This window comes from Anabrus simplex, chromosome 4 (assembly GCF_040414725.1).
Source record: "Anabrus simplex isolate iqAnaSimp1 chromosome 4, ASM4041472v1, whole genome shotgun sequence".
NCBI lineage: Eukaryota > Metazoa > Arthropoda > Insecta > Orthoptera > Tettigoniidae > Anabrus > Anabrus simplex.
Genome location: NC_090268.1, coordinates 326347144 through 326371064, shown reverse-complemented (window position 1 = coordinate 326371064; position 23921 = coordinate 326347144). Strand labels below are relative to the sequence as shown.

At 37.2% G+C, this 23921-nt stretch overlaps 1 protein-coding gene across 1 annotated transcript in view; it reads left to right on the top strand.

Annotated features, from left to right (window-relative positions):
• The window catches only part of LOC136872690 (USP6 N-terminal-like protein), a 258189-nt gene that overhangs the window by 684 nt on the left and 233584 nt on the right, over positions 1-23921 (top strand). The gene's annotated exons all lie outside the window — the stretch shown is intronic.

Below are 23921 nucleotides of genomic sequence, written 5' to 3'. Positions count from 1 at the left end.
AAAGAAAATATTATGTCCATGATGCTGTTTGGCTTTGTGTACCTGGATCTTTTAACCATTACAAGAAGAAAATTATTCATAACAATTTAATGAAATACTTACTTCAGTCTCATTCTGAATACCAGTAAGTTTAAGGTTTACTATGCTCTTCTAACTTACTATGGAGATCTTTAACAGAGCGATCAATCAATCAGTCACTACTGATCTGCATTTAGGGCAGTCGCACAGGTGGCAGATTCCCTATCTGTTGTCACATTGAATATCTCCCTTGGTAAGTTGAATGAATCAATTCTATGCACATTGTGCTCCATTAATGTTCTTATTGTTCAGTACAATTTCTGCCTGTTTGTGTCATTACTTTCATAGTAGGCCTACATCTTCATCCCTCAGTTTCTTTACAGTGAGTGGATGTGTTAGGTCCTGTATGTTCTGTGGATAAGTTTTACTTTGCCCTTATGTTTTCTTTCTAAAATCAAAAGGAAAATTAGTTCCTTGAATTGCCCCTCCCCACCAACACCCTCTCCCATTTTAGACTTGTTTGAAATGGAGACTTTTTATAGGCATGAACTGTTCAAGAGTTTTTAGTTGATGATTCAAGAATTCAAAGTTAATTCTTCAGGGCTTTAGTAAGACCATAAGAAAATGAACTCAAGAAGTTGAGGCTAATAATTTGAGGATGGATTAGTTGGGAAGAGAAAAAAAGGACAGTTTTGAATATAGATTATATCAAGAGTTATGGTCAGAATGCTGGTGGAAGATTTTTTAATGGGCATTATCATTATCACCACATTAAAATGCTCAAGAAACCAGATAAAAACAGGCCATGGTCCAGAGATAGTGAAGTGGTGGTGGGTTGCAAGTATTTCATTTTAATTCTTCTTGATCTTGGAAATACAAAATAGAAAAACTAACTCCATACTGGTCACCAGCCTTCCTTGAGGAGACTGCACTAGGTGACAGGCTACTGTCTCACTGAACTAACACTCCAGAGAGTTCAAGGTTTCGATCTCCTCTCAATGTTTCTGCCTTTTAAGTATTTTTAAAATAAACTTACTGCAACCTGATTTCTAAACAGTGGAGATATTAATATTTTTTAAAATATTTTTAATAAGTAAAGAAAGTACAGGAATAGCCTCTAAACATCAGAATGTGACTGCATGTGCAGACTGACAGGTTCTTTTGCAATCAGGGCTATTTAGGATAGGGCATTATTTCTCACATACGTTTTAGAGATAGATGGACACTCTAGTGCTGAATCGGTCGACCTCGGCAATCTTTGAGATACGTATTGGCAACCTTTGAAACACAAACTATGAATCGCTTGTGCATTGCTGTGAGATATCTGGCATGCACTTTACATACTAGTACTGTTGTTGTTTACACAGCACAGCCAAACTATAGAATTCATGCTAGGAACAAGATTTGCATTGAGAAATGTTATATAATGTGTGTGTGACACAGTTGTTGGCTTAAGAAATTAAAGGTTTAGAAAATTCATATCGATCGATCATATTATCTATTCAATTCAGATTTCATTTCCATTCAGTTGGCAGTATTACCGGAACCAGGAGAGCTCCCTCCTTACTCCTCAACCCTGTACACAAATCTATCACTATAAAGTGTGCGAGTAATACATTAGGCCTTGTTGGTTCTTCACCTTGGTTAGGTATTTGGGACCATGTTTCATTACTCCTGGTCAAATGTATATTAATACCACTTGTAGTAGAGGTCTTCATGGTTTTCTACATTGCTTGCTTGTTGTTTTAAGGGGCCTAACATTGTAGGTCATCAGCCCATTTTCTACATTGGGGCTGTACCTTAAGGCCACGGCCGCTTCCTTCCCACTCCTAGCTCTTTCCTTGTTGCCATTAGATTTATCGGTGTTGGTGCGATGTAAAGCAACTTGTAAAAAAAAAAAAAAAAAAAAAAAAAAAAAAAAAAAAAAAAAAAAAGTAGTGAAGGTTTTCCCACAAAGTTTACAATCAACATGATTAGCTGGTTCACCAGATGATGTAGGCGTAGATAGTTTTTCCTTTCTTGTAAATGTCAACTTCCAATTTGTTCATTATTTGTTTCTTAAACTAATGGGAAACTGCCTTAGTTGGCATTTTCCTATTAACTTATGCCATTTCATTGACACTCACAGGTTTCTTGGATGGTTCAGGATGAAACTTTTGGGAATCCATTCGGCCTTCTGGCTGAAAACTCAACATAATCACACGACTGTAAGGGTGTGTTAGTGTTTCAAATATAGAACCTATCCCGAGTGACTACAAGAAATATTTGAGAACTACCATGTTAAAACCCAACTGTTACCGGATACATCATGCATTCAATTTATATGTACAGAAAATTGGATTTACTTGTTAGAGCAGCCTCACTTATTTCACAAGTATAAAGATCTTGGCTTATTAAGGGAAATATTCTGTTTGAACATTTGAACACATGCTGTAAAATTTGAGACTTAAGAAATATTAACACGGGCATCCAGTGTTGTTGGATAATGATGGTTATTTTCTTGTTTCTTAAGTGATTGGAATGTTTTCAAAATATTAACTTTGTGATTTAAAGAGAAACAGGCCTACTATTCAGAAAAATTACAGACTACATTCCTAATAAACTGTAAATCGCTATATTTGATAATGTTAGTATGAAAAATGAGGTATGAATTATAGCAAAAAGAGATATTTATTAAAAAGTATTGTGGTTCATTGTGTGGGTTACTGTAGTCATATCCTAGTTCGTGAACCATGGGCAATGGCTGAGTGGCTTAGTAAGTGGTCCTGAGTGTCCGGATACCAGTCAGTTACTTTGAAGTGGGAGTGGGCATCTCAGACATATTCTGAGTCATGGTTTCCCTTGTGCTCAGGCAGCTAGGACTATACAATCCACCAGTGGGCCCTAACCCATTAAAGGAGGGATTCTCACTGGGACTATCTGCAAGTAGAGTAGCATCGTGTTTCACAGAACTTTCGCCGAGCACACTCAGAACGGTTTAAGCAAGCCTCAGGCGTAGGTAGTAACGGAGTCCGATTTCCATGTGACGAGCAAGGGAATCCTTTGAAACAACTTTGTGAATAAAATGGAATTCAGTAGGGAGTTATTAATATCAGTGGGGCTTTTGTAAGAAAGAAACTAAACTAGAACTGACTGATTGAGCAAAGAAGTCTGGATGTCTTAGGAGTTAATGATGTTCGGGTAAGGGGAGAAAACAAGGAACAGATAGGGGATTATAAAGTATTCTTAACAGGTGATAAAAATGGAAGGGCAGAGTGTGAGGTAGGGCTGTACATTGGGAATCCTATTGCGTACAACATTGTTTTTGTTAGGTACATCAGTGAGCGAATGATGTGGGTAGATCTGGCAGTTGGAGAAATTAGAATGAGAATTGTCTCTGTGTATTCACCATGAGAGGGTGCAGATGAGGAAAAAAGACAAAAGCAAGGATAGGATAGTACTATTGAGTGATTTCAATGCAAAATTCTGAAATAGAACTGAAAGATATGAAGAGGTGATGGGTAAATGTGGAGGAGATATGGAACCTGATAGAAATGGGAAGTGTTTACTGAACTTTGTGCTAGTATGAGATTATTAATTACAAATATATTCTTCAAGCATAAGGCTATTCACCGCTGCTCATGGGAGGGTAGGGCCACCAGGTCCATAATAGACTATATCATAACAGACTTTGAATTCAGGGAATCTGTTAAGAATGTGCGGGCATTCCGAGGATTTTTTGATGATACAGAAGACTGCCTCATCTGTAGTGAACTAAGTATATCTAGACCAAGGATAGAGAAAGTGAAATCTGTCTGCAGATGAGTAAAGGTAGAAAATTTCCAGAATGAGAAAAATAAACAGAAGTACATTAGTGAAAAGTTTCAAACAATAGACAGTAAGAAGGTTCAGGGTATAGAAGGAGAATGGATGGCATACTGTAGTAGAAGCAGCAAGGGAGTGCCTGGAACAACTGTGTGTAAAGATGGGGGAAAAGAAAAGAACACCTGTGTGGAATGTTCCTTGTAAACATAAAAGGAAGGCATGTAAGAAATGGCTCCAAACAAACTGATGCGGACAGGGAATTGTATGTTCATGGAAGAAACGGAGCAAGACAGGTTACTATTGAGTCCAAGAAAGAGTACTGGGAAGATTCTGGTCATAACCTGGAAAGGCTAGGTCAGGCGGGAAGGAAACCTTTCTTCAGCTCTCAGAGGAAACTGTCTTTACACCGGTAAGTTTTCAGACCAACTTTGATGTACGGAAGTGAAAGCTGGGTGGACTCAGGATATCTTATAAGTCAGCAGTAACCAACATAAAAGTAGCGAGATTGATCGCTGGAACAGACGGATAGGAAGAATGGATGGAGGGTTCTCAGAATGAGAAGACAAAGGCTAAGCTAGGAATGAACTCGATTGATGAGGCTGTATGTATGAACCAGCTGCAGTGAAGGGGCCATGTGTGACAAATGGGATAGGTTATGTAGGAGAATAATGGATTCGGTCATGGTGGATAAGAGAAGAAGAGGGAGACCAAGGTGACAATGGTTGGACTCAATTAAGAATAAAAAGTATACAACTAAATGAGGCCACACCGAGCTCGTTAGCTGCAGTCGCTTAAGTGCGGCCAGTATCCAATATTCGGGAGATAGTAGGTTCGAACCCCACTGTCGGCGGCCCTGAAAATGGTTTCCGTGGTTTCCCATTTTCACACCAGGCAAATGCTGGGGCTGTACCTTAATTAAGGCCACGGCCGTTTCTTCCCACTCCTGGCCCTTTCCTGTCCCATTGTCGCCATAAGGCCTATCTGTGTCGGTGTGACGTAAAGCAACTAGCAAAAAAAGAAAAAGAAAAAAATGAGGCCACAGAGTTAGTTACAAATGGAGGATTGTGGAGCAGTTTAGTAAAATTACCGAGGCTTAAAGACTGAATGCTGAAAAGCATAACAGTCTGTGATGAATATGTATGTATGTTAAAAACGATTGTGAGCTCCTGTAGGTCTTGGAAGCAACACTCGTATTCATTTATATCTTGAATAAAGTAATTTCCAACTTATATTGTACAGATACACATGGCATTAAAGGCATGACAGTGATACCATAATGGTGTATTTGTGGTTGTCTTGTATCCTGCAATATGTATTATTAAGTGCATTTCCTTGATTTGAAAGAAAATGGGAAAAAAACTTTATGTAAATATCTTCACTACACTGTAGGCCTACTGAATACACTGAAGTAAGATTTCTGTCAGTAATCAATTTATTTTGTACTTTAACAGAGTGGTGTTATTGTTCTGTGTTAATGTAAATATTATACGAATACAGTCTGCTTAATGAACTGTGCTGATTTATAGATAGATTGTTCAAATTTGCTATTATATTACAGAATTATCTTGTTGTCAAACATTCCGAACAAGTAACTAATAGTTTTTCAAAATTCTGTAAATGCTGGCCATAAATTTAAGAAATTCATATATGATGTTATACCACATTCAGTTCAGATTGTGTTGCAGCAGATTAGCTTAAATTTCTACAGGTTTATAAAGCCAAAGTTATTGTAAAATTCTAGTGCACTTTTGACAAACACTCCTTGTATGTTGGATGATAACTGTAAATTTAGGCAGACTAACTTTTCCCCACCTGTCATACACACTATTACATAGTCTTTACATCCTGGTAACATCCATTTTACAGTGTCTTGCATGTAAAACATTTCATCTATGTTGTCTTTCATGAAACAGTGGTACTGTTATTTCTTTGTTACATGTTACATATAGACCAGTGTAATTTATATCTTGGTCTCGTGAACTCTCCTCACCAGTATCACTAGTGGTACTACACAATACTGCCATAAGTTCTATCAGTACTTTCAATGCATATAACTACTAAATAAAACTACACAAACCCATTTATATACATATATTCTGAAAAAAAAAAAAAAAAAAAAAAAACAATAAATGCTACATAATGAACATACTCCTATTCAAAATGATCACCATGTGCGGAAACACAGCGACGAAGATTTGAAGTCTACTCATCAATAGTTGCACAAATTGTGTCTAGTGGAACTTCTTCACAGCTAACATGATTGATTTTTTAACATCTCAATATTGTGGTTTTAACATCTCAGTATTGTGGTGCCGTTTTTTTAACATGCTATCGCCTCGAGCTTCTGCCACAGATAATAATCCAATGGATTGAGGTTCGGACTTCCACTAGGCCAGTCAGCAGCAGCAATGAACTGTGGGACAGTGGTTGCCAATCACTGTGCGTCATTTTAGCTTTGTGTGCAGAAGCGCTATCCTGCTAAAAAAATCCTCTATTTCTCGTCAGACAACTTCGAATTGATATGTGGTATCACGTTTTCCAACATTGTCTGATGGACAGCTGCAGAAGTCTTTACTCCACCTTTGCAGAAATGCATCTCCAATGCTCCCCGCCAGGAAACCACCTACCATACCATGACAAAAGCAGGATGATGTATGCGCTGCACACATGGCACTTTCTTTCTTGCTTCCTTGGAAGACCATACGTACACACGATCATTTTGCTTGTTAAATGATTCTTCCACAGTAAATATTTTTTCATCTGTGAATAGGACGTCGCGATACTGGCTCTACCCATACATCGTTACAAAGCCTGGGATTGAGGCCGGCGTATCTCATTTAATTTTTCAGTTAGTAAATCCCGTGTGTATCTTTTGTAAGCACCAACACGTGGAGAGATATTCATTTTACGAGACAAAATTGTTCATTTATGCGAAGGATTGCGTCAAATTCTTGCATGAACAGCATTTGCAACTTCTTTTCTGCGTACACACCTAGTACAGCCTGATCTGTCGCGATCAGTAGTTGCAACCATTTGTTTAAACTGTGCTATTGACTGAAATACAAATCGTTCATTGATACCGAGAAGTTTCGGTGTAGAAAATAATTTCCTTGGCTCTCTTTCCACAATGAAATAATGCCAATATAGTGACATGGTTCTCATATACTCTCTATTCCATCTTTCACTGCAGCCTGATGTTGGCACACTGCAAGCCGGTTACTGGTGGAGTTGTCAAGATGACTTTGCAGATGACAACATACAGCCTTGCCACATTTCTTCATTCACAATTGCCATACTACAGCACATTTAGATTTTACTGACAGAACTTATGGCAGTACTGTGTAGTACTAGAGCAGCATCTACTTTGAAATTTTCTCTCTTTATTTCTGTTTAAAATTATGATATGGAATTATTCCACGCCACGCCTTTCAATCATCTTGACTGTTGCAAGTTAATTTACTGCATCTTAATTTGCTTCCTTTTATAATCCTTTTCTTCTTTTTCTTTTCTTCCGTTTTCTTCTTTGTTGTTTCATAATGTCTGATTTCAATCTTCTGCCACTGTTCAGACAGGCATGTTTCATAATGTAAAATGTATTGTTTCATTGGATGGGGAAGATTGAGATGGCAATAGCTCAGTGACAGCAGTCTTAACTTGTCTTTGGTATAGTTGCAGTTAGCATCCAGCCTATGCATGAAGGAGTTTTGGAATGGAAAATAAAAGTTCCTGCAGTTCAGACTCCTTGCAAGACTGTGAGCAGCCACCTTTGATAAGTGACACAAAAAATGCTGGCCTGAAGGCTTTACATAGCCAGTGCAAGTTTTGACCAGTAAAGTCTTTTCCTCTAGTTAACATTAAAGTATAATAAAAATCTTCCGGGCTATTAAGCCGTGGTCCACTCCTCTCGTTTCTACCAAATGTTTCGACCACTGCTGCGGTAGGCGGGATATAGGAGAGCGTATCGACACGACGCCACAGCAGTGGTAGAAACGTTTGTTAGAAACGAGAGGAGTGGACCACGGCATAATAGCCCGGAAGATTTTTATTATATTGACACCGGCCGTGAAAGCCTTCATACTTTAATAACATTAAAGTACTTGGTACAGTATTCCTCAATGATTCATCATCTAAACTCCTGGTTGTACAACAAGAACACTCTGAGGATCTCTGTACTTAACAAATAGCACTCCTGCTCATAATTGGGTAAAGTTCAAGAAAAGTGTAATTGTGCTAAATTACATTTAAGTTACCTGAGAAATATTGTGCTCAATTACAATTAAATTCATTTTTCAACAAGTAATCAATAAAATTATTATTACAATTTCTTCATAGTTTATCAGTCTTAGAAAATTTGTAACTTAAGTTCTTCAGTCTGTCTAAACTAATTCCACAAACATACTACACTGGTGTAGGAGGGGGAGAGGTGATACTCCCACGTGGCACATCCCAGGTGATGGATAGGGGAGTCCTAACTGGCTTGCCGGCAGACTTGAGGGAAATAAAATACCTCTCGCGGACCAAACACACAACTCCCTGTGGGTTGGGGATGCAGATGAAGAATACACCCACAGTATCCCCTGTCTGTCGTAAGAGGCGACTAAAAGGGGCAACCAAGGGATGATTGTATTAGAACCATGAAACTACTTGTGATTAGTACCACCACGGGGGAACAACATGGGTCGCTTTTACTTGCGTGTAGAACCACTATGTTAGGTACAAAATAGGTTTATGATTAGTAGTAATAGTGCGTTGCCAGCTTTTACAGTACCTGTGATTAGTACCACTTTAGGAGTGACACCTTGGTTCTGGCTTACCTATGATTAGTACCTACTGTGTGAGGAACACCACAGGATAGTGCGAGTCCCTGTGGTTACTACACGTTCTTACAATGCTTAGTAAAGCTAAAGGTTCCACCTATTCAATACGTTATCGTAATGGTCTATTTAGAACATCACATATTATTTAACTTATCATAAAATACATCTTTGGGACCGGTTTCGGCAATCCACTATGCCATCATCAGTCATTGAGTTTTTTATAGCAAGGAACATTCAAAAATTTAAAAATATGCAATAGCAAGTCCTATTCTTACATGAAAAACATTAAAAATATAGCTAAATAGCATAGGCCCATTGTACTATACAAATAACATGTCTTTTTTGAAAAATACAATATTATTTAGTGCATCTAAAATTATTTTTTATATATAATTGGCAACGTCTATGATTTGGTACAATAGAATCATGTAAAATTGATAAAAGAATCCACTTTTGCCATTTAAACCACAGTTTTAAAACAACAAGTCCTATTTTACATGGAAAATATTAATACTTGGCTAGTTAGTATTAACCCTTTTTTTATGTTATACAAGTAACATGTCTTGTTAAAAAATATAATATTATTTGGTGTGTCTAGAATTGTTTTTAGGTGCTTAAAAAGACTATGGTTTGATATAGTTGATACACAGGAAATTTTCTATAAAATTGATGAATGTTTCTATAAAAACCTCTGTCATTTTTTAAACACAGTTTCTTAGTTCCTCATAGTATGCGACTTGTACTGTTTTAGATAATAAATACAGGTTCTTCTTCCTTAAAACTTATTGACACAACAGTCTGTTTGACTATGTAAGGAGTAGCAGATTCTGATGTGTTTTTTCTTGTTTGAGTATTTGAACCTTGCTTCTAGTATTTTCCAATGTAAATAACTGTGTGGCTGAGGCCGAAACTATGGTTAAGATCTTGAATATTATTTTATGTGCCAGATGGAATTGGGCCGTAAATAGTGTTAATTTCGAACCAGTACGGACCTCAGGTTGAATGTAACAGCGTGCAGAGAGAGTGAGGAACAACGTACTGGTTCGAGATTAACACTATTTACGGCCCATTTCCATCTGGCACATAAAATAATATTCAAGATCTTAACCATAGTTTCGGCCTCAGCCACACAGTTATTTACATTGGAAAATACTAGAAGCAAGGTTCAAATACTCAAACAAGAAAAAACACATCAGAATCTGCTACTCCTTACATAGTCAAACAGACTGTTGTGTCAATAAGTTTTAAGGAAGAAGAACCTGTATTTATTATCTAAAACAGTACAAGTCGCATACTATGAGGAACTAAGAAACTGTGTTTAAAAAATGACAGAGGTTTTTATAGAAACATTCATCAATTTTATAGAAAATTTCCTGTGTATCAACTATATCAAACCATAGTCTTTTTAAGCACCTAAAAACAATTCTAGACACACCAAATAATATTATATTTTTTAACAAGACATGTTACTTGTATAACATAAAAAAAGGGTTAATACTAACTAGCCAAGTATTAATATTTTCCATGTAAAATAGGACTTGTTGTTTTAAAACTGTGGTTTAAATGGCAAAAGTGGATTCTTTTATCAATTTTACATGATTCTATTGTACCAAATCATAGACGTTGCCAATTATATATAAAAAAAACAATTTTAGATGCACTAAATAATATTGTGTTTTTCAAAAAAGACATGTTATTTGTATAGTACAATGGGCCTATGCTATTTAGCTATATTTTTAATGTTTTTCATGTAAGAATAGGACTTGCTATTGCATATTTTTAAATTTTTGAATGTTCCTTGCTATAAAAAACTCAATGGCTGATGATGGCATAGTGGATTGCCGAAACCGGTCCCAAAGATGTATTTTATGATAAGTTAAATAATATGTGATGTTCTAAATAGACCATTACGATAACGTATTGAATAGGTGGAACCTTTAGCTTTACTAAGCATTGTAAAATCTTGAGTCAATACGGACAAAAAATGAAGTTTTTAATACTAAATACTACACGTTCGTGATGAACACCATAGGTCTGTATTACATGTGCGAATTTCATTACCTGTGAGTAGTACCATCATGTGTGGAATACTGTGAGTCTATGCTACTTTTGATTGGTACCGCAACATGACAGATACCATGGTTCTACTTTCCTATTGATAAGTACCATTATGAGGGGCTGATGACTTGGATTTTGGACCCCTTTAGCCTACAAGTATCATCGATTCAGTATTGTGCTATAGAAGCAGTCCCTTGGTCAGTAATACTATTGTTTTACGTCAGTTTCTGTGAATGTACGGCATTGCAGGTCGGATCCACTGTTTGTTTTAAATTCATATCAATCCATTCATTATTCGTCCTCATGTTTTGAATTCTGGTCAGTGTAGGATTTTGGATTTTAATTTGTCATTCCATTAAGTCTCATTTCGTACCATTAGGGGCCGATGACCTAGATGTTCGGCCCCTTTAAACAAGAAGCATCATCGTCTGAACTAATTTATGAATAAATAATATTTAGAGAATACCTGGAAAAGAAAACAGATTATATCTGCAAAAGAAGCAATTAAAATAGAATGATATGTTTCATTCTTGAAATATCGTCATCATATTCTAATCATACACTTTTTTATTTTGTATATAACTTACAAATTGATTAATATTATTGAGAAGTGTAAAACCATTATGTTGAAACGTGTACTTCTTCTAATAATTGTTGAAATGTTATAACTTGTATTAATGATGCACTCCTCACTGGTTCATCTAGGAGTGCATTGTTGGACAATAGGCTGTCACTGGCATTGCGCTAGCCTGTACCTTGATTAAGGCTAACCTCCAGCTGAGAGCGCAAGTTATTTATTCCTAAATTAGTTTTAACAAATTGAGTAACCTCACTGAAGAACTGATTCAAAACTGAAAAAAATGGGTTGAACTATAACAAAGTCTTAAAGAAATCAGAGAAATCCCCTAATGGAGCTGGAGTGATTCCAAAATTTGCAAAGGAAAAGATAATAGTGTACTCTTTTTTTTTAAAGCATAGCACCATTAAGTGGCCATCATCACTAAGTGAGATAATAATCTACCATTTACTTTACAGAAAATTAGTTCTAAAAATTCTCATCACAAAATCAAAGTATATCTTTGCATTTGCTGAAAAAAAAACTCTCTGCAGGGGCACTTGGAGGAATACTTACATTTATTTTTAAGAACATCCCCTGCAGTGGTGAATATTGCAGGATAAATTTCATGGTAGTACTGAAGAGGTATGAAAGTACCTCATCCAGCAATGGGGAAACTTGTTTCTGCCTTAATGGAACCAAAAAGTTATCTTCATCATCACCTAACTTTTTCCTGTTTCTGCTTCAATGCGAAGTATATTAATTACTAGACTATAACGATTACAATTTTTTTTCAAGAAATATTTCAAATAAAATTACATTTGGTAAAAAGTAATGGTTACAGGTAAAAACTTACTACAAAAGTGTTTGTTACAAGTAATTCTATTCCTTTTACTCAGTTACTTCCACACTCTGCTTCCACTGCATCATCATGTACAGGTTACACATTTGAAACTAGTTACTAAACCTGACACCTGGTTCATCATTCAAAACTGGTTATAACACACATCTGATTTCTGCGCACAGTCCGCTATTACTCTTCTAATAATAGTAATTGAAGACCTGAAATAAATAAGGCTCTAAGTGCCAAAGTTACACATTTTGAAATATTGTGTGAAATAGAATCTACACGCCAAGCCTAACATTGTATAAAAGGCTCTAACTGCCACGAATGATGGTGTAGTAACTATATAGTATAGGAGATATTATAAGTAGAATTTTGTAAACAATATAAATTTATTAAGGATGATCTGTTTGTTTAATAGAAAAAAATTGTTAGCTTAAATTGTATATTATTGTATTCTAGAAAAAAAAAAATTACTTCTCTTGTTAATTTAAAATTTAGTGCTTGACAATAATGTATTTTAGTGTACCATTTGCCACCGAGGTAGACACCTCATTTGCAAATAAATAGATTTTGATTTGATTTGATTGGATATCAACCTATGCTCCTATGCTCCACACCAGTGTTTTATATAACTTACTATAAACTCATTTTTGCTAAAACTGTTATTTTGGCACTTAGAGCCTTTTTTATTTCAAGTCTTCAATTATTATTCATTCATATAATTTTTGCCCTTATAGACAGTGTTTGAACTCGAATATCTCATGATGACACAATTTTCACTTCTTTCCCTTTTTCCTCTTCTCTTCCCAAAATCTCTTCATCCTTTGGCTGTGCTCCTGTTTCCTTTGTTCTGTCCACAATGTTTGTCTTCTTCTTCTCATTTACTATAAATTTACAGTAGTATTCCTGATTTTGTTTCTGAATTCTTTTCTATCTCCAATCGTTTGCCTGTTGATCCCCACCTGCCTTAAGTCTTCCTCTATTTCATGATACCAATTTGTTTTCTTGCTCAAACTGTTTACTACATCAAAGATTTTCTTTGTAAGTCTGTTGTCCATTCTCTGTATGTGCCCATAGAAAGTTAGTCTGCATTTCCTGATCATGTCTGTGAGTCTGTCAGTGTGCTGGTACAGCTGTTTGGTTGGTCGTTTAATCCATGTGCCATCTCGGTATTGGTCCAAATATTTTTCTGAGAATTTTACGTTCTATTTTTTCTGTCTCGATGATGCCTGATGCTCCAGTTGTGGTTGTTTCTGACGCATACAATGCTTCCGGTAATACGACTGTGTTGTTGTGTCTGAGTTTGGCCTGTCTTGATATGCTTTTCTTATTATAATGTGACCATATGATTTTGTATGCTTTCTGGAGTTTTTCTGTCCGTTCTATGTTAGACGCCTTGTTTGATCCTCCTATTTGTATGCATTCCCCTAAATATTTAAATTTTTCAACTCTTTTTACGGATCCATATACAGTATGCATGGTGTTTACATTGTTGTTCTGTCGTTCCATGCATTGGGTCTTCTCATAAGATATCTGTAGACCTGTTTTGGCAGCTATTTCATGCAGGCGCTCCAGTGCTTCCTTTGCTTCCTGTGTATTATTGCTGAGTATGGCTATGTCATCTGCAAATGCCAGACATTTTATGATGGTTTTTGTTTCACGTGTTCTACCCAGCTGTATTCCTTTAACTTGTTCCTCCCACTGCTTGATAATTTTGTCTAACACCATGTTGAACAAGATTGGTGAGAACCCGTTTCCTTGTTGGACACCTGTGTGTATCTGGAAGGGTTCCGAAATTTTTCCCATGAACTTGATGTTGGAGGTGATGTCTGTAAGCATCTGTTGTATAAGTGCTCTGGTTTTTCTGTTAATGCCATATTCTTTCAGGACGTCAAAGAGCGTCTGTCTGTCTACAGAGTCGTATGCTTTCTTTAAAGTTCACAAAGGTAACTACAATGTTTCTTGTTTGACTTTCAAAAGTGTTCTCAAGTTCCTGATCTGTTCGATGCATGATCTCCCTTTTCTGAAGCATGCCTGGTATTCCCTATTTGTGGATCTGCTTGTGGTTCTAGCCTGTTTAATAGCACTTTAGAGAAAATTTTGTACGCATCTGGTACTAGCGAAATACCTCTGTAATTATTTGGATCTGCCTTATCACCCTTTTTATGTAATGGATTAATGCACACTTCCATTCCTCTGGCACTTTCTCTGTGACCCAAATTTCTCTGATATTATTATTATTATTATTATTATTATTATTATTATTATTATTATTATTATTATTCTTTCGAATGGGCCACCAGAGGACCACGTGCCAATTTCAATTCCTTCTTCTTTGTTCTTTCCTTTTCTTCCAGTATGCTTTCATCTGTTCACTATGTTTCTTCTTTCTGTCTTCAGACCACTTTGAACCAGTCTTTTTTACTTTCCTACCTTGGAATCCTTCTATTTTCAATACTTTTTCCCAAAAGCCTTCTCTATTATTTATTTCTTCTGTTGTTGTTTTTTTCTAAATCCTTTCTTACTTCATTGGCCCAGCTTGTCGTTGATTTCTTATCCCACAAATATCTGAAAATCTTACTGGTTAATCTACCATCTTGCATTCGATATAAATGTCCAAAAAACATAAGTCTCCTTTTCCTCATTACATCTGATATATTTTCTATTTTTTGATATATTTCAGCATTACTTCGTAATTTCCAACCTTCTGCTGTGTTTTGTGGGCCTAATATTTTCCTCATGATTCGCCTTTCTAGTATTTCTAGTTTATCTAAATTATAGTTTAATGCCAGACATTCGCTTGCATATAGGCATTCTGGCTTCACTACTGTGTTGTAATGCTTTATTTTTGCATTTTTGGATAGGCTTCTTTTATTGTAGATATCTTTGGTGACACCATAAGCTCTCTCCATTTTATGTACCCTCACCTCTACTGCAGATTTTTCTAAACCATTTTCTTGGATTATTTCCCCTAGATATTTGAATTTTTTTACCCTCTCTATTTGGCCAATATCTGTTTTCAGAAATTTTGGTGCATCCCAAATATTCGTTAAAAATTTTGTTTTTTCTGCAGAAATTCTTAAGCCAGTTCTGCTGGCGATTCTTTCCAAGACATTTACTTGGGTTATAGCAGATGTCACATTTTCAGAAAGTATTGCAAAGTCATCTGCAAATGCAAGACAATTTATTTCAATCCTTTTGTTTCCTCTTCCTAACCTTATCGGTGAAATGTTGAGTTCAATAAGTTTTTCGTTCCAAATTCTCACTATTTTCTCTAGGACACAATTTAAAAGAATTGGGGATAGTCCGTCACCTTGTCGTACACCAGTTTTTATTTTGAAAGGCTGTGATATCTCTCCCAGAAATTTCACTTTAGAGACTGTGTCTGTAAGCGTTTCACGGATTAGATTTGCCAGTTTAGACTTTATGCCAAATTCTCAAATTATTTTATATATAGTTTCTCTGTCAACAGAATCAAAAGCCTTTTTGAAATCTACAAACATGACTACAATGTCCTTTGAATTAAGTAACCTGTGGCGAATTATTGACTTAAGATTAAATATTTGTTCTGAACATGATCTTCCTTTCCTGAAACCACCTTGATATTCACCTAAATGATTGTCTATTATTATTATTATTATTATTATTATTATTATTAACTGACATCGTTAACAATAGTATAAAAATAAAATGACTTATAGTTGGCCAGGAATAAATGGTTTTCAATTTACACACCAGGCAAATGTCTGGCTGAACCTTCATTGAGGCCACCTCAGTGTATCTGAAAATGTGGTAGTACAACATTAAAGAGCTTGGAAAGAATTAGTCTAACTTGTGCTGAAAGAAATAGCTTGGAGCATAAATTTAAATTATACCAATTTCAACAGATTTCACTCTCACAAAATGCACTTTAGATTATTGTCTGGAGATACAAATGGTTTAAAAATTGCAATATGAAATCAACATTGAATAATAACAAAGCTGGTTGACCTTCAGACTTGCGTTCTTGTGTCCCTGCCTATAGTAGTTATAAGATATACAGTACCTGGAGGTGTGACTGGTAATGATCAGACTAACGTATACTCTAGATACTCCTCCAATAGACTTCATTATGATTAGACAGAAATTAAAAATAAAGGCATTGCATTGTAAGACCTTTCCAGAAGGAGACGTGGACTCTGACCACGACTTGGTAGTCATGAAATGCCATCTGAAGTTTCAGAAATTGAAGAAATTAAGGGGTGTGAAGAGATGGGAAAGTAGTCCACGGCTAGTAGTAGGTAATGATTCCTGGCATTAGATTTGGGGAATGACCCAGCGATATTGATGGTAATACGGTGCACAGACGTACTGCACCACCTGGTATGTGGGCCTCAACTCGCAGTGCAGGTTTCACAAATGTCACATCCTCGTGCCATCATTCCTCAGGTGCACCCCGCAGGAATTCAGGAGGTTCCTTGGCCTTTGCACCTACTATCTCAGGTTCATAGCTGGCTACACGGACATCTCGAAGCCCACTTACGTGACTCACTGAGGAGAAAAGGCCGCTCCAATGGTTGTCATAGACAGAGACTGCCTTCTGTACCATGGAGGAGTCGAGTGCTTCTACAATCTCCTCGTAGGTAACACCTGGTTGGAGGCTGTGTAATACCTCTGCTGCTTGGCCATGTAGCCCGGCAGTCAGGTGTACAGTCCTCTCCTCTGATGTCCAATTGTTGTACCTGCAGACTGTCTCAATCCGAGTTCAAAATGCCCTCTATGAAGTGGTCTCATTACAGTGTAGGGGTTTAACTTGTGCGGCACTGGAGCTGCTGTCGCTGCTGGTGGGCTTGATACGTGTCTCCATAGCTATCATTCTGGTGTTCAGGGCAGTCATTTCCTCCCTCAGGTCTCGAATCCTTGACTCCACAACCTGCAACATTTCCTTAAATTGCTTCTCTACCAGTTAATGAACGTCCTGCATAATGTCACTCTTTAACTTTGTCTTGAGAGAATGCACTTCTTGTACTAAGTTAAACTGTCCATCTTTCTCTTCACTCAATTCTGATTTCAGTTTGCACTTGATTTCATTCAGTCTTAATTTTAATTCCCATTAAAGTTCATTTTTAAGTTGGTCTTGGTTAGATGTGAGTTTATTTTCAAGTCAGTCCTGATTAGCTTTGAATTTGCTCTTAATTTCGCTGTTTAGTTTGCATATCTTATAGAGAAGAGCCTGAATGTTTTCAGCCTCCACTTTTATCACTTACTAGAAATCTCTGCTGACTATGAAGTGTGCTACCAGTCAATCCTGATTCTGACACCAGTTATAACGTGTGGGCAGGTAGCAGGTAAATAAATACACAACTGGTAGCGTGTACTCTAAGGTTATTAGAGTTAGTTAATATCAAACTCTAATAAATCACTTACACACAGGCACACAATTATACTAGTTCGGACTCTCTCTCTCTGTCTCTCTCTCTCTCTTTTCTCATTGTTCAACCACACGATCTAATACCTAAGAACTAAAACAGTTACACTGCACACACTCTTCTGTCTCTCAGACCCTAGGGCAATTCACATATAAATTCACGAAACAACTTAGCGGGGACGCAATTTATGGATGCACAAGTCTGTACATGGTACAGAGTTCATGTGCACAGACAGAAGTCTGTTTTCTTTACAAAGAATGAACTTCATTATGGTTCTGTAGTGACTTATGAACTCTTGGTTTCAGTTCTTAAGAACTTTAATTTTTGGGTCCACCTTGCAATACTTCATAGATTAACCCTCACAATTTAAGAGATAAATTAGTCATATTTTCTTTGGTACGTGTTTTGACCTATTGTGGTTATCAGCCAAATATGATTAACAAAACATTGAAAAAACATCTTAAAATCTATGAATGAATTAAACAGTGGGCATCATAAGTGGATGAAAACATTATTTAATAAATACTCTAAAATGTCTGTCATAAAATCTTCTTGCTTCTCTGCTTGTTAAAATGCACAGTATAATTATCTTTGTTGATTTAAAAAAGTTGAAATGTTATTTTTGGGAAAAGGTCATATTCCTTATAATGGCCCTTGAACATCAATGTGGAAAGGAAAGGCAACAATGGTGAAATGCCATCATCACCCTGACCTGGCAGGAGTTGGACGAGGGAAAATGAAATGATCGATGTGGAAACTCTGATGTGTTGTTTAAAATGGTGTTTACCGAGCTCGATAGCTGCAGTCGCTTAAGTGCGGCCAGTATCCAGTATTCGGGAGATAGTAGGTTCGAACCCCACTGTCAGCAGCCCTGAAAATGGTTTTTCGTGGTTTCCCATTTTCACACCAGGCAAATGCTGGGGCTGTACCTTAATTAAGGCCACGGCCGCTTCCTTCCCACTCCTAGCCCTTTCCTGTCCCATCGTCGCCGTAAGACCTATCTGTCGGTGCGACGTAAAACAACTAGCACACAAAATGGTGTTTACGAGTTCATTCTGTGTTGAATGGAAAATTCTAAAGAAAAGATAATATGAATAAACAAATTGGGTGAAGGGAAGTATAAATAACTTATCCCTTTCTCTCGATCCCATCCTATATGCTGTCTGATTATGTGTCGTTGACGTTGGAACTAACATTGGCAGGCAGCGATCGGGAGCTGATGTTACCAAGGGATGGTGGCAGAGTGGGAAAGGGGAGGGAAGTGATGGATAACTGGTTCCGTATTGTGATTGCTTTCTTTTTCTTTTGTTTTGGCCGACTATGGACCATATTAATTTGAATTCAGCTTCATCTGGTTTTAGATGTCGAATTAAACTATATTAAAACATCAAAAAGGATTTTTGCTTTCAGAACTCTCATTCAGATTAAAATTGGGGATGTTTCTTTGATCAAGATATATATATAAATATTCTCCAATATGTTGAGTAAAATAAATACCCATAATAGGTAGGTAAATGATGTCTAGATTCTGTGCTATGGAAGAAAATGAGTGATTAGACTCGGTCATATGCTCACTCTTAGCTGAAAATTTGTTGTGTTTTTTGGCGTTCACGCGTTCTTTGTATTCCAGATGCTTACGAAAAGAGAAACGCCAGAATCTCGGGGAAATTGAAGACTCTGGTTACACCTTGTGGTTGGGTAATGTGCTGTTAGGAAGGCTCAAAAGGAGGTCATGGAGTAGTGGGCAAGGGGACTGGCCTTAGGCTTCAAGATTGCCTATGACTGGTTGTATCTGAATCGCGGGATGGGTCTTACTAGGTAACATCTCTCACAATGGGAAACAAGATTGGATCACTCTATGTAACCATACCATACAAAATGGTGAACACGTCGCAGTATTAGAATATGGAGACTATATTTAATGTGGATGTGACTATTTGTTTTTGTAGCTGACTTGTTACATAGTCTTAAACCAAGCATTTAAGAGCTGCTGCGAGTGGATAATTTTTAGCTCTCTCCTAACATGGAGACCGGATGCCTTTATAGCCACTCCACTGGAGTAGAAACGCTACTGGTAAGGAGATTTTAGTTGTATTTCCTCTGCAGAGGAGTCCTTTGCCTTCATGCAAGGGTTCATCCGTCCTGAGCTGTTGACCCTTGTACATGGTTGAGTTATTTCATGCCACCCAACACTCAGCATAGGCTTGCTGGCTGTACGGTCTACTCCATTACCAGAGCCAAAGTTTCAATTGGTGTAAGAAAAGTAGGTTGTGTCATATAGAACGTAATTGAGGTGATGGGTGCAATAACCACTTAAGTCGACTTAAGTTATTTCTCTGGCAAATGCATTTTTGTAATCCGCAATGTGTGTATCTATCCTCCAAATATTACTTCGTTATGTCAACGCTGGATGGCAGGAGATAGCTTCGTATACATCTTCTCGCAAATGGTGTCGCGCGCACACATCAGTCAGTGAGTGCTGTCTTGTGACTGTTGCATGTGGTTTTGGTATTGCTATTCTGTAAAGATGTATGATCAGAAGGCAGATGATGGTAAAAATAAGAAGTTAAATGAAGGAACAGGTTTGCAAATGCACAGTAAAGCAAATAAGAGATTACTTCTTGGAAATGCGTACAGAACAAAGCCAATAGGAATTGTGGAGATAGCTATCTTATACAGACTGGTGCTCAGTCTTATAACCTTCCTCTTTCCAAAGTTCTTAGATCAAAAGGCACTAAATTCTCTGTTCAGTGGTATATGGTCCTTATTTATCAAACTTCAGGGTCACTTGCAGTTTCGGCTACCTACAATGCCGTCTTCCAACCATTTAGTTTTTCCTTGCAATGTGATTCACCACTGAAAAAAGAGCTAAACTTAACAGAACCGCCTCACCCTGGCTTAAAATTAACACAGAAAAGTTATATTCTTTGCCTAAGTTTCTAAAACCATAGAATAAACATAGAAAAATGGAGTGTATTAAACTCTTTTTTATTTTGCAGCAATGGAAATGAATACAACTATTAAACTGCTGTGCAAAACTCAAAACTTAAGGACAGAAGTAATTTTCGCATGTTGTGTCAGTGCCAAGTAACACAGCTCAATGAAACTTCAACAATACATACGAAGAACTGCCACAGTATAGTACGGTAGGCAACTGAAAGGAATATGTGATGAGACTAGGGTTACCAGACGTCTGTATTTACCAGGATATGCCCTTTTTTTTAGCGTCTGTATTTATTTTTTAGTTATTTGCTGATTCTCCGTATTTTCATCTAATAATGTTAAAATGAACTTTTTCCAACTGGAAACCCATTTTCGTAAACTTAGACTCGCTTATTCCATAACCTTTGACTTCAGTTGACTTCAGCTGCAGCCTGAACCTTTTAAAATTCCTGTAGTATATTATCGCTGGTCGAAGTCGATAGTCGAAGTTGGCGGTAGCATACGGAAACGGAAGCTAAAGACAAATAATTTTTGTTCATATTGCTGCTTAGTTGTACCACAATCCTTATGATCTACTCTACAATATTTGTTGTGATCTGTTGGTATGTTAAATGTATTATGGGGAAAAGAACGTGTAAGTTCACTGTTGAATTGGAGAAAAGATATAAATGCTTCAAAAAGGGCTGCACCAACGAAGAAGCCATGTGTCTAATATGTAATCCAGGAACTTACATTTCTGTGGCTAATCATGGAGCTATGGATTTAGGAAGTCACATTACAATGGGCAAACATAAAGCTAATGTTCAAAGTGCATCAACTTCAAATAATGTGTTGACATTTTTCAAAAAGAACACATCACTAAACGAAAATGCGATTGCTGCAGAGGGAGTTCTTGTGTACCACAATGCTGTTCATCATGGGAGCTACAAAACTATGGATTGTATGTCCAAGCTTCCATCTAAATTATTTCCTGATTCTGAAATAGGGAAAAATATTTGCTGTGCTCGTACAGAGGCTGAGGCCATTGTCAATAATGTACTTGGACCTCACTGTGTAGAAAAGGCCATTAAATAAGTCAAAGACTTTTCATACATTGGTGTTTGTACGGATGGCAGCAATCATGGGAATATAAAACTGTTTCCTGTGCTCATGCAGTATTTTGACTACAGGAATGGAGGGCTGCAAGCAAAGTTAATTGACCTGCACAGTGTTAGTAATGAAAAAGCTGCAACAATCTCTTCAGTGGTGTTAGATGTCCTGCAACAAAATGGAATATTGGAGAAGTGCATTGCTTTTGGAGGAGACAACTGCAATGCGAATTTTGGTGGCCAGAAAAGAAGAGGAGATAATAATGTATTTTCTAACCTCAAATCTCAGCTTAATGAAACCTTGATTGGAGGAGGCTGCCCAGCACACGTGTTGCATAATTGTGTTCAACATGGAGTTGGTTTATTGTTGATTGACATTGAAAGCATTGTGTTAAAAGTGTTAAACTACTTTTCTACATTCACCATAAGGAATGAAGAGCTAAAAACTTTTTGTGAATTTGATGTGAATTACAAATCCCTATTGAAGCATACAAAGACTCGTTGGTTGTCACTTTTTCCAGCTGTTGAAAGGATGCTTGAACTGTATCCAGCACTTCGGTCTTATTTTCCAACAAGTTTTTCACCAATAACTTAAGTGAAATGTATTTAATATTTTGCCAGTCTTCAAGGTCAATCTTTCAAGAGAACATTCTTCCTGTTGAAAAGGAGAATAATTCCATTATTGAAGTGAAACAGGCACTTGAAGAAACTGTTGGCATTTTACAAGCTCATTTTTCAAATAATTTTGTTCCTATGAAAGTGAAAGAAGTGATGAAAACTTTGAAGGAGGAAGGGTTGCAGGAAGACTATGATTCCTTCATGAAAGAAGTCCAGGTGATGTATATAATGCATGCCTGGACTACCTTGGAAAATGGTTACAACCACTTGAAGAATTCACTACTTTTAAATGGATGACCTTAACTTCAGATTTCAACTGGAGTGACCGTGAAGATACTGTTAAATATCTTAGTGTTAAAGGTGTACACATTGTTGGTGTTAGATTATTTGACCAATTTGTAGATCTTCAAAAGTATGTTGAAGTGCAAAAGCAGAATGAAAATTTCTTGAAGGAACTAGTCCATAAAAAATGGGCTGCTTTTCTAAATAGTGTCAATATTACATGTTCTTCTGAGCTACTGAAATTGGCAGGAGTGTATTTTGCAATTCCTGCACATAATTCCAATGTAGAAAGAATTTTTTTAATAAATGCACAGTGGACCAAAGAAAGAAATAGGTTAAGTGTTGACTCTGTGAAATGGTTGGTGTCAGTGAAATTTAACATGAAAGACTTCACTTGTAACCAGTTTCATGACTATTTAAAAGACAGTAAGGAGTTGCTCAATAAAATAAGTAGCTCTGATAAGTACAATCAACATGAATAAGGTGTCGGTGACATTCGTGCTTTCGAGACTGCACTTGTGGCCAAGCAATATGAATAAGGTATGCTAAATAAATGGTTTTAACAAAAAAATTAAGCAATTTTAATGCTGACCTTTGTTTTGTCCTGCTTTTTGAACTCGAAAGTCCTGCTTTTGAGCCGTTGTCATCTGGTAACCCTCGATGAGACGAACAGTAAAGGCACTTCTATACAGAGACAAAAAAGTACACGTAAGTCACTACGACTCATGATGGTCCCTTGGACATCACGAAAGAAGGGACATGGTTCTTAAAAGGGTATGTTCGTTGGTGCATAAGGACATGCTGTACATGTACCACACATGCTCGGTGGGATTTATGTCGGAGGAACGGGCAGGCCAGTCCATTCGCCGAATATCCTCTCGTTCCAACAGCTCCTCCACCTGCGCTGTTCAATGCAGTCGTGTATTGTCATCCATAAAAAAAGGAAGTCAGGACCGAGTGCACCCCTGTAAAGACACACATGGGGAAGGTGTACATTGTCACAATAACGTTGACCAGTGAGTTTACCCCGTTCAAAGATTTGGAGGTTGGTACGCCTTAGCAACAGTGTCTCCCCACACCATAACATGTGGACCACCGAAACGATGATGTTCAACGATGTTCTTTTGTGCATTACATGTTCCCACCTGTTGCCTACTGAGGTTATGTCTAGAATCACTACTCAGACTGAATCTGCTCTCATCTAAGAAGAGTACGCGACCCCACTTCTCGTCGGTCCAGACCTGATGCTTTCGGCACCATTGCAAACATTGCCACCAATGTGCAGGTGTCAACGGAACACAATATAATGATTGTCGGGCAAACAGTCCACCCCCATCCAGTCGCCATGCCACTGTGAAGCGCAAGATTGTGTGCCTTACAATCCTGTTAAATGTGGTTGCAATTGCTCCTGCTCTTTGATGTGAGTCTCTTCTTGCCTGTTGCGCAATGTTGCAGTCATCTGCTCCTGCAGTTGACTGTGGT